This window comes from Canis lupus, chromosome X (assembly GCF_011100685.1).
Source record: "Canis lupus familiaris isolate Mischka breed German Shepherd chromosome X, alternate assembly UU_Cfam_GSD_1.0, whole genome shotgun sequence".
Taxonomy (NCBI): Eukaryota; Metazoa; Chordata; class Mammalia; order Carnivora; family Canidae; genus Canis; species Canis lupus.
The window spans coordinates 7,451,247-7,464,010 of record NC_049260.1 but is presented as its reverse complement, the minus strand read 5'-3'; positions in this window follow the sequence as shown (position 1 = coordinate 7,464,010).

The window sequence follows — 12,764 nt, the reverse complement described above, 5'->3', positions numbered from 1 at the left end:
AGGAAGCTCCTACCCCTTGCTTTTGTAGGACCTCTGTGTTTTGTTAAAAAAAAAAAAAAGAAAGAAACTTGACCAAATTCGTTTTTACCATCCGACCCCAGTGACAGGTTACATGTGAAATTTTAGTCTCGTTTGGACTCTGTACATGGGAAGATTTCCTAGTCCGTCATCATTTCCCAGTGACAGGGAATTAAAGGCCTTTCCTTGTGTTTGTTGGCAACTTTTGGTTCCTTGGTCATACTGAGGTACTCTAAGCATGAAGCAACCCTGCTGGGTTACCAGGAGTTTTAATCAAGCATATGAGATATTATTTCAGGCAAATCCCACTTGTTCGTTTTCTCTTGCTTAAGTTAGGTCTTCTCCCATCCCTGTGGGCTTCTCTCTTTGAATATTTATTTACGCTTCTGTTGTTTCAGAATGCAGGCTTTCTTGTAATAGGGGATCCTTTCAAAATATTAAGTCGACCATGGAGATGACAAAACACTCTTATTGAATTATCTTTTCTTCTGTCGCCTTACTCCCTACAGTTTCTTGGTGGGGGGTTAGGGCAAGACTTGCTACTGACTGGGTGCCAAGCTGTTCACCATATCACGTCTGTTGAATGTATACATGGTGAGAGCTCATGTGCGGGGTCGGGGGTGTCCTGGAATAAGCCCCTTTGCTTCCAGATTCCTTCCAGGATGACTTTCCCATTTCCTGTCCTGCTGATCGCACCCTTGGAAGGGATTTGAAGTCTGGAGTGTCTTTGATGTTTTCTTCTTGCCATGCCAAAGCCTCCCCAGGAGACAACAGGCTCTCTCAAGCCTGTGCAAATGGGTTTTTAAATCGGTGTGTCTGCCAAGCTGTTGTGTTTCCTTGCTTTCTCTTTGATGTCCATCTAGCATGGGGCCTTGTATGCCTCACCCAATGCCTGGCATGTTGCAAATTCTCATTACCATTGCCTTGGTATGGAAACTTGCATGGAAACTATTTCTGGAACTCCCTCCTACCCATCCCAAGTTTATTTCCTTCTTCCTGTTCCATCTCCTTCCCTCTCCCCTCTACCATACAGACATTTGCCAGATGTTAAGAAAATTCAGTAAATTGAAAGAAAACAAAACAAAACAAATAAGTAAAACCAAGAAGAGATAAGAATGTGGTTTCTTTAAATAACAGACTGCAGGGTTGGAATAAATATAAGTGCCACTTTATTCACATACTGAGAACTTATGGTTTCAAGGCTTCAGGTCTCCTGGCAAGGCTTTGGGCTCATCTATGAAGCCTAGTTTAAATATATTCTGCTCTTGTTCTTTCTGAGGTGTGAGAAGAGTATTTATGGAGGGGCTGATCCAAAAATGAGGTGTTAACAAATCAGACAATCCCTTTCACCACCTACTGACACATACATAGAGGTCTACTGGCAACTTTCACCACATTCATTTTATTTTACGCTTGCTAGTTGGTTTGCAAATGAATTTTTTTTCATGAAGAAATGAGTGAAATAAAACACAAGGGGTGCAGCTTTAAAGGATGCATTGTTAAATTTAGAGTTTGGATAAAGCAGTGATGTTGTTAAAAATATACAGGCCTATACTTCAGTTGCTAACGCTTAGACGTCAGAATGTTGCAGGATGACTCCCTGGGAGGGAGTATGAAAGATGGTGTTGAGATGTGGACAGGCTAAGGGACTTGAGGCCACGGTCATCACCGAGTTGTGTTTTTCTCTCTAGACTTTAAGCATTCTTTTTCTCTTTCCTCCTGACTGGTGACTCCAGTTCTGCTCCTTCTGAGAATCTGTGACATTAGTCTTCCTTTTCAACTTGAACTGTTCTACCTTGTGCATATCATTCTTTTGTATTTTGTGTTTTTCCCTCCAACAGTCCCAGCAGATGTTTCTCCTCTTTACTTTCCACTTTGAGTTTCCACCGAGCATGCCTGTTTCTGCTTCAGTCTCTGCTGTCTTGTTCACCTTGTGGATGTCTACAACGGATGACTTGCCAATAGTAGATTATTATGACTAGCCTAGTTTGGGCAGACTTTAGCCCCAGCAGTGTTTCCCAGGGGACGAGTCAGGCTATAGAGAGCCCTAAGATTGGTGACAGCACGTTGCTTCGAATGATAATAAATAATGCAAAGACAGGGGCAGTGTTTAGGTGAATATGGGCAGAAATATTACTTCTGTTTGCTCTTCATTAACTATGGAAAGGCAAGGAGCCAAGGCACAGATAATGGCTAAACACAGTATTTGTGTGTGGCTTCAGGATGTTTTCTTTGCATGAAATTTAAATGTGAGCCTTTTGCGTTCCAAATATTCACACTTTACACCGCAGGGGTGTTTAAACACTGGACTGAGGCACTGGGCAAGTTGTCCAGATTACTTCTGAAATCCTCCCTTCCAACCCCATTTGCTGAAGATGGACTGCAGCCCTTTCTCTATTGCCTACACTGTTCTGGTTAAAGATATGTTTTTACAATTCAACCTGCCTTTCAAGTGCGAGAAAGATCCTCATTAGAAGTGTCAGCTCAGCATTTCTGCCACTCCGTGCTTCCTCCTTCTGGAGAAAGCATAGCTCAGAAAGTCATGCCGAAGCAATGTTCAACACACAGAGTGTGGTCTCTGGCAATGACCTTCTTTCATAACTATGGCCAAATACGTTTTCAGAAGGAAATAAATACATCAGTACATAAATAAATACAGCAATCTACAAATATCAAATATATAAATTTATTAAAAATTTATATTATTTGTTTGTTTATTTAAAAGAAAACCTACTTCTCGCTAGAGTGAAACAAGGATTTGCCTATGATAAAAGTCATGGGAAATGAGAAATGAGTTAAGGAAACCATTGGACCAAGGGTCCAAATAACAAAAACCATTGCTCTAAATACACACTTTTTAAAATTCTTTGTAAGTATTTATGAAAGTTTTATAATATGCCTTGCACTGCCTTAGATATACTGGTGTCTAAAAAATAAATACAAGAGCCCGTCACCCATTCACTCCCACCCCCCGCCCTCCTCCCCTTCTACCACCCCTAGTTCGTTTCCCAGAGTTAGCAGTCTTTACGTTCTGTCTCCCTTTCTGATATTGCACTGGGTGTTATTCTGTATGTTAGTAAATTGAACACCAATAAAAAAAATAAATAAATAAATAAAATAAAAAAATAAAAAAAAAAGAAAAATTAAACCTAGAAAAAAAAATAAAAAATAAAAAATAAATACAAGAGATTATCTTTGCAAACAAAGGCCTTATTGTTTTTATTTTTTTATAAATTTATTTTTTATTGGTGTTCAATTTGCCAACATATAGAATAACACCCAGTGCTCATCCCATCAAGTGCCCCCCTCAGTGCCCGTCACCCAGTCACCCCCACCCCCCACCCACCTCCCCTTCCACCACCCCTAGTTCGTTTCCCAGAGTTAGGAGTCTCTCATGTTCTGTCTCCCTTTCTGATATTTCCCACTCATTTTTTCTCCTTTCCTCTTTATTCCCTTTCACTATTTTTTATATTCCCCAAATGAATGAGACCATATAATGTTAGTCCTTCTCCGATTGACTTCTTTCACTCAGCATAATACCCTCCAGTTCCATCCACATCGAAGCAAATGGTGGGTATTTGTTGTTTCTAACGGCTGAGGAATTTTCCATTGTATCCATAGACCACAGCTTCTTTATCCATTCATCTGTTGATGGACACCGAGGCTCCTTCCACAGTTTGGCTATTGTGGACATTGCTGCTAGAAACATCGGGGTGCAGGTGTCCCTGCGTTTCATTGCATCTGTATCTTTGGGGTAAATCCCCAGTAGTGCAACTGCTGGGTGGTAGGGCAGATCGGCCTTACTGTTTTTAAAGCAGAAACTTTGCAGTGGGCACCGAGATGGCATTCAAAAAAAAAGTTGAATGAAAGAATATGTGTTCAAATTATGTTGGTCGGGGATCCCTGGGTGGCTCAGCGGTTTAGTGCCTGCCTTTGGCCCAGGGCGTGATCCTGGAGCCCCGAGATCGAGTCCCATGTCGGGCTCCCGGCATGGAGCCTGCTTCTCCTTCTGCCTGTGTCTCTGCCCCCCCTTTCTATGTCTATCATGAATAAATAAATAAAATCTTAAAAAAATTATGTTGGTCATAAGAAATGGAGGTGTCTAAAAAATAAATACAAGAGGGTGTTATGCTATATGTTGGCAAATCAAATTCCAATAAAAATTACAAAAGATTATCTTTGCAACAAAGGCCTTACTAGTTTAAAAACAGAAACTGTGCAGTGGGCACCCAGATGGTATTCAAAAAAAAAGTTGAATGAAAAATATGCATTCAAATTATGTTGGTCATAAGAAATGGTGGGAAAATGTTTCATTTTCACTTAATGCCAAAACCAACATAAATTTAGAAATCTTTGCTCACAAAAAAAAATAGCTCAGGGCTTTCTTAGCAGTATTTCCCACTCAGCAAAACTTCTAGTGATTTACCATCCTGTCTTTGCCTAGAATATAGAAACATCAAATAGAGACTGAGAGAAGGAAAAAGAGAATTAGGCACACAGTAAGGCCATCACTCGTTTTAGAAATGCATTTCCATTCAACCGTGCCTAAAGTTGATTATAAATTATTAGGTTAAATTGTAGTATCTTTTGAACCCCCAGTGGGATCGTTCAGAAGATGGTGAAAAGACAGACTGGAATACCAACCAAGCCTGCCTTACAGGTACTGGAGACCACTGAGCTTACATCCTACCACACCCTGAATGCTTCAGCCTACTATCAAATGTAACTGCAAACATTCCAGGTTCTTCGACATTGAATGTGCTAAGCTTAAACATTATTTTCTATACAGAGATTTTTTAGATTATATTACATTATATCTTACAGAACAATAGACAGCCCCTTCTAGAGCCACAAACATTGGCTGATTCTTTTGCTGTCTCCTTTCTCCCAGGCCTCTTAATACTCAGCTGCTGCCCAGGAGTCTGTCTAGCTGTTCCATAAAGAGTCTGTGGTTGATAACAGAAAGGATGGTTTTTCCTTTTAGCTTGGGCAATTTGAATGGCTATGTTAAGCAGCCCATGACACTAACCCAGGAAATGTTGGAAGGTGATGACACAAAGGACTTAGCCTGAAGACCGATTGTCTATCCTTGCATCAGATTGTCCCCGGTTTTGCTTGACATGTAAGAATGGGGTAGAAGATTACAGACATTGGAATTTCGTTGGTTTGCACAACAACAACCTTGTTTACATAGAATGGGAATTGGACATATTGTGTGCTCAAGGGTGAATGGATCCTCAAGTGTGAGGTTTAACAGAACATAATGTATTTGGATGGGTTCCCCAGTTCTCTCTACTGGAAGCCTGATCCTACTGTCCTGTGTGGATGTAAAGGCACCCCATTAGACATGGTTTTCAAAGGTGGTATTTTCTGCTGCTTCTATAGAAACTGAAAATAGAAAGCCAGAAAGAAATTTAAGATTGCAGGTAAACCTCAGCTCCAGAAACCCTTTGTTACAAACAAGAAGGGACATGTGCTCATTATTTTCATGTAGCTAAGAAATAGAAGTTCAACGTAAGTTTAAATGTAATTTAAACTAAATTCCTATGACAACTCTTAACAGGTTAATTAAATTTGCCCAGGCGCTTAAATGTACTACTGGGCATATTTTGTACAGTTCTGTTCATCACACTCCAGAAAAACAACAATTATAGAAGAGTTATGTACATTTGAGGGGAAGGGGTCCCTAACGTCTTTTTCAATATTTTTTGCAGTCTTTTTCAATATTTAATGTGTGCTAGACCCGTTCTTCTCAAATGAATTTAAAACAACATTTTAGAGAATCAAATCCAACAATATACTGAAAAGGACAACACATCATGATCATCTGGGGTTAATCCCAGAAATGCTGGTTGGCATAAAATATGAATATCAACCAATGTAATTCACTATATTAGCAAACTAGAAAAAGAAAGAAAAAGCTGTGTGATAATCTTAATATACACAGAAAAAGCATTTGTCTGAATCCAACATCCATTCCTGACAAAACATCTCAGCAAATAGGAATACAAGAGAACTTCCTCAACTGATAAAGGGCATCCATCTGTGAAGAACCCACAGCTAACGACAATACTTCTGGTGAAAGACCGAAAGCTTTCTCTCTTAAATCAGAAGCAAGATCAGAATGTCTACTTCATCATCTCTATTTAATATTGTACTAGAGATTCTAGCCAGAGAAGTTAATTAAGGAAAAGAAATAACGATTGGAAAGAAAAAAACAAAACTGTCTATATTCAAGGATGACATGATAGCCTGCATAGAAAATCTGATGGATCTACATATAAAAAAGCTGCTGGAGCTAATAAGTAAGTTTAGCCAAGTTGCAAGATACAGGGTCAGTATACAAATGATCATACTTCTATATACTGGCATGAAACAATAGGAAGTTGAGATTAAAATATCATTTACAGCAGCATAAAAGAATGAAATGCTTAGGGATAAATTGGATAAAGTATATAAAAGAAACATGCAGTTAAAGCTATAAAACATTTCTGAGAGCAATTAAATAATTACCCACATAAATAGTCAGCTATGCCTTATTCAAATGCCAGAAGACTCAATCAATATTGTTAAGATGTCATTTCCCCCCAGGTGAGTAATAGATTCGATGCAATCCTAATCAAAATCTCAGCAGGCTTTTTTATAGATGACAAACTTATTCTAAAATTCATATGGAAATGCAAAGAATCTAGAATAATCAAACAACATTTAAAAAGTAGAACAAAAGTACACTAACACTATCTAATTTCAGAAATTATTATTAGGTTGCTCTAATCAAGACAGTGAGATATTGACCCTAAAGATAAGACAAATAGGGGCACCTGGGTGACTCAGTAGGTTAAGTGGCCAACTCTTGATTTCAACTCAGGTCATGATATCAGGGTCCTGGGATTGAACCCCATATTGGGCTCCACATTCAGCAGGGAGTCTGCTTGAGGATTCTCTCTCTCCCACTCCCTCTGCCTCTCCCTCGCTCTCTTTAAATCAATCAATCAATCAGTCTTAAAAAAAGATAGACAAATGTATCAATGAAATAGAATAGAGAATCCAGCAATAGGCCCACATATATATGGACAATTGAATTTTGATATAGGTGCAAAAGAGAGAGAAATCATAGTCTTCTCAAAAACTGGTGATGTAACAGTTGGATGTCCATACACACTCAAAAAAAAGAAAAATGAAACTTTGATGTACATCTCATACCACATATATAACATATATGATCTATGATCGAAATGTAAAGCCTTTTACTAGAAAACATCTGAAAGAAAACACAAGAGAAACTTTTCATCTTGAATTAGGCAAGGACTGCTTAGATCACCAAAATACGATCTATAAAAGAACACATTGATAGTATGGATTTTTTTTTATTAGTTTCAGAGGTAGAATTTAGTAATTCATCAGTTGCATGTAACACCCAGTGCTCATTACATGAAGTCCCCTCCTTGGTCCTCATCATTCAATTATCCCTTCCCCCACCCACCTCCCCTCCAGCAACTCTCAGTTTCTTTCCTAGAGTTCAGTGTGTCTTATGGTTTGTCTCCCTCTCAATGTTCATATTATTTTATTTTTCCTTCCCTTCCCCTATGTTCATCTTTGTTTCTTAAATTCCACATGAGTGAAATTATATAGTATGTTTTATTCTCTGACTGACTTATTTTTCTTAGCATAATACTCTCTAGTTCCATGAACGTGGTTGCAGATGGCAAGATTTCATTCTTTTTGATGGCTGAGCAATATTCCATATATATTGGATATATATAAATAGATAGATATCTATATATATCTCTCTATATATATATTGCAAGCTGTGGTTGATAACAGAAAGGATGGTTTTTCATTTTGGCTTGGGCAATTTGAATGGTTATGGATATATATATCACATATTCTTTATCCATTCATCTGCCAGTGGACCTCCAGGCTTTTTCTGTATTTTGGCTATTGTGGACATTGCTGCTATAAACATTGGAGTGCATGTGACCCTTCAAATCACTATGTTTGTATCCTTTGGATAAATACCTAGTACTGCAATTGCTGTGTCATAGGGTAGCTCTATTTTTAACTTTCTGAGGAACTTTCATGCTGTTTTCCACAGTGGTTGCACTAGTCTGCAGTCCCACCAGCAGTGTACGAGGGTTCCCCTTTCTCTACATCATCACCAACATCTGTTATTTCCTGAATTGTTAATTTTAGCCATTCTGACCCATGGTAGGTGGTATCTCATTGTAGTTTTGATTTGTATTTCCCTGATACGGAGTAATATTGAACAGTATTTCATGTGTCTGTTGGCCATTTGTATGTCTTCTTTGGAAAAATGTCTGTTCATGTTTTCTGCCCATTTCTTGGCTGGATTTTTTGGTTTGGGGGGATAATATAGACTTCATCAAATTAAAAATATATTTATTCTTTGAAGGTCACAGATAAGGAATCAAAAGACAAGCACAGACTATGATAAAATATTTGCAAATCATATACTGATAAAGCACTTGTATCCAGAATATATAAACAACTCTTAAAACTTGATAATGAGAAAATTATCCATTAAGAAATTGGCAAAATTCTTTTTTTTAACTTTTATTTTTTAATTTAAATTCAATTAGCCAACATACAGTACATCATTAGTTTCAATGCAGTTGTATATAACACCCAGTGCTAATCACATCACGTGCCCTCCTTAATGCCCATCACCCAGTTATCCCATCTTCCCACCCACCTCCTCTTCAGCAACCCTCAGTTTTTTTCCCAGTTAAGAGTCTCTCGTGCTTTGTCTCCCTCTCTGATTTCTTCTCATTCAGTTTTCCCTCCCTTTCCTTGTGATCTTCTGTGCTATTTCTTATATCTCTCATATGAGTGAAACTATATGGTAAGAAATTGGCAAAATTCTTCATACATAGGATGCTCTTCTCTATACATAACTTCAGATGCAGGATCCTTTCATCATGTAGGATTACATGAAGGATACATAGAGTAGGAATTTCATGATCCAGGTCTGGTGGTGTGTGGTGTATATACATCACTCCTGCCCACATTTCATTGGCCACAATTCAGTCATGTAGTCATACAGAGCTACCCAACAAAAGAAGGTAGGTTTAGCAAGGAGCTAGTTGATCTCTTCCACATTCTGCATCATTAGAATTGGTGACTATCAGTAGATACTTATAGGTGGTTTAATGGCAAATAAGAATTTTCTGTAGCAAATCCCAAAAATATAAAGTCATTACTGCAATACCATTGGTTTGACTTAATTTAGCCCTTTTTTCCCTCCCCTTTTCCTCATGACTTCATAGGGGTAAAAAACACTCTTTCTGGTTGGGTAGACTTATGGAGATCTCTCTTACTTTATCCATAAACATGAGAATATTTGCATAGTAGAGTTTGAAAAAAATGTTATTTTTGACCTGGTCTGACAGTTCCTTTCAAGAAGAGAAATAATAAACCACATAGGCTGTAGCAGGTGATATCCCCATGACACGGTCTGTAAAGAGGGATGTTAACAAAGATGTAGGGGGCATAGCAAATATTGAGTGCAGAGTAGGGATCAAAGAAATGAGGCAAGATTGGGAATGTGAGAGATATGGCAAAAGGTTGGAGTTTGTGGAAAAAATATATGGGAAATTCTAAGACAGCAGTGTGAACAAAAGATGTTAAGTAGAAGGACACTAAAGATTCAGTTTTACATCATTTGTAAATGATGTAAAGCAAGGTAAATGCCATCCTTTGCTTCAGTCTTCAAGAAAAAAAACTTCTACACAAGGAACCTGTGTCGTTAGTACTTTGAGTGACCTCTAGCATAAGGCCATAAGAACTGTGACAATTCAGGACCTCTGAGAAGGAGATACACAAATGGAAAAAATGCCAATGAGAGATAAGGGGGAGAGAAAGCAGGAGTAGGCAGGAAGAGCCCTTAATCCATTAATTCAACTTTAATACCCATGAGGGAAGGAAGGAAGGAAGATTGAGACAGAAGCCTCCTAGATGGCAGTGTGGCTCTAGGACCACAGTGGCCTGGCTGATGGGGAGCCTCTGTGCAGTTTGCCCATCAGAGAATCAGACAGGGGCCTGGATCTTTTCCTCTTCTGTGCTCAGGCCTTGGCTGGGAGTAACCTTGAGGCAGGGCTGCATGGCATAAACACCATGGCAGACCTGTAAATATAGCGGCTAGCCACTGTCTGCTGACCATATTCCTAGCTGGAAATCCTCTTGAAGAGAGATCTGAGTGATGCAACCCTCGTGGCCACCAAAAAGAATAAGCTCAGAAGGGTGAAGTGGTCCAAACACTGAACTAATTCATCTGAAGCAGGAATTGGATTCAGAAACAAGCACTTCAAGCCCCACCAACCCCTATGCATCTTTGGCGGGTCTCTACACAGCCAGGTTGGAGATACCAACTGGTTCAATGAGAATCAGAAGGGAAAGCATGGCAGCGTGACATCTGGGTTGCACCCTGATTCTTATCGTTTTCCTCTCGTCCCTCATCTGTGCACATTGTTCATCATGGCCAAAAGTAGATGGAAAAGTTCTCAACCAAAACACTTCCTATGAAATGGCCAATTGTGAAGGAGAGATATGAGAGGCTCTAGTTGTTTTTAGAGTTTCTAACATGTAATCTATGAGTGTAAATACAGTTGACCATTGAACAACAGGTTCAAATTGCGTAGATCCACTTATACATAGATCTTTTTTCAATAAATACAGAAGAGTATTGTAAATGCATTTCCCATATGATTTTCTTAATAGCTTTTTCTTTTCTCTAGCTTACTTTATTCTAAGGACATAATATGTAATACATATAACATACAACATATGTGTTAATGGGCTGTTTGTTATTGGTAAAGCTTCTGGTCATTAGTAGTCTATTCATAGTTAATGTTTTGGGGAATCAAAAGTTATATAACAGAGTTTTGACTGCACCAAAGGTTCAGCACACCTAACCCTCATGTTGTTCAATGGTTGGCTGTATCTCCTTTTCAGAGGTCTTTGCTTCCAAGTAGATGCATTCAGCTGTGAGCCCTAGTTCTGGGCATAGCTGAATATGGACAACACTGGCAGATTCAAGTAGAGCTTTTTTGAAAGTTGCCACTAGATATCAGTGGCTGATATAGCCACTGGTGACTTTTTCACATAAAATGGACATTCCCTCATCGTGGAGAATTCAATGCTCATAATGATAAAAGAAGCTACTGTCTAAATTCCTTTCTAGACATAGTATCACACATTCACCCATAATATCACACTTCACCCATACAATATCATACTCTCACCCATATGAAATGTCCCTCTTCCCCTCATAGCAAAACACTAAGTTTATGTGCATCTTAGACTTGACATATATCTTAGGGAGGGTTGGTTTTCTTTAATTGAATTTGTTTTAGAATATATTATGTTTATATGAATATCCTGATTACTCTAGAGATATTAAACTATAAATAACACTCATATTAAACTTTTAAAACATTTAAGGTTTTATTGTGGTTTCAGAATTTTTTCTTCCATTTATTTTTTTTTCTTCCATTTAGATACTATGAGCATTTCCAGGGATGATCTCAGTTCTGGGCACATGAAGGACAGTCATGTGTTCCAATATCAAACCCAGATGGGTGCAATTTGCAACACCCTTGACAGGTTTCCCTGCTCTAGGCTAACCGACTCATCATGATTTCCCAGGACTTTTCTGGGCACTGAAAGTCCCACATCATAGGAACCTCCCCAATTCTTGGTAAATGGGACAGTTGGTCACCTTACCCTGCTCTTATCCTCAAACAAAAGAAGAAAGTTCCAGCAGCAGGGTGGCCATTCTTAGCTAGCAAATTACATTCCTGTTTACTTTCCAAGGTGGTGAAAAAGCAAGACTCCTAAAGACGTCTTTGATTGCTGTCACATTATTTCAAATATTTAAGAGTTACAATGGTATAGGATATCTAGTGGATTTATCGGTAGTTATTGATTATCAGAATACATTCTTCATAAAATTAAATACTGAACACATTAGAAAATACTCTGCTTATTCTCCAAAAGCAATAAAGAGATGGAAACAATTGTATTTTCAACAATCTACATATATATTATTGTTTGTCTTCTCGCTTGAATTTGCTTTTATTCAGCTTCTAACTCCCTGGAGCTGCCCTAAATGAAGAAATCAGATTAACAGTAAACTGAACCATGCATGAAACTCTTTTTCTTTTTTAACTAGTTTGTGTGGGTGCATGTGTATACATACACACACATATATATGTATAGATAGATATATACATATATATGTATATATTTCATGGCACATCTTGCAAATCAATAAATCATAAGGGAGAAAAAAGTAGAAAGTGGTGGCTTATTCCTCAAAGCAAACTCAGTCCAACTGAATTACTATTTCAGTTCACAATGTGACAAAGCCAATTGGGAATTTCCAGATGCAGAAGAGGTAAAAATGCCAACTTTATTAAAATATAAGCCAAAGCAAAATCACAGTCTGAAATGGAAATGGGATTGAGGCAAAGGCTGATTTTGTTTGGCATGCACTGTAAAATTCTAATTTCATGTAGGTTTAAAAAAATGAAATGCCCACCCTTATATAGCCATCGAGAGAAAGACAAGCCCACACTAAGCTGATTGTCCATGGTTCTTAAATTTTTATGTTAATAATAATTTAAATTGTTGATAACATTCTGGGGCTCAATTGATAATGGCATCAGAAGATTTCATGACCTAAAACAAATTATTTTAGTAGAGATCATCAAAAAAGATATACGATT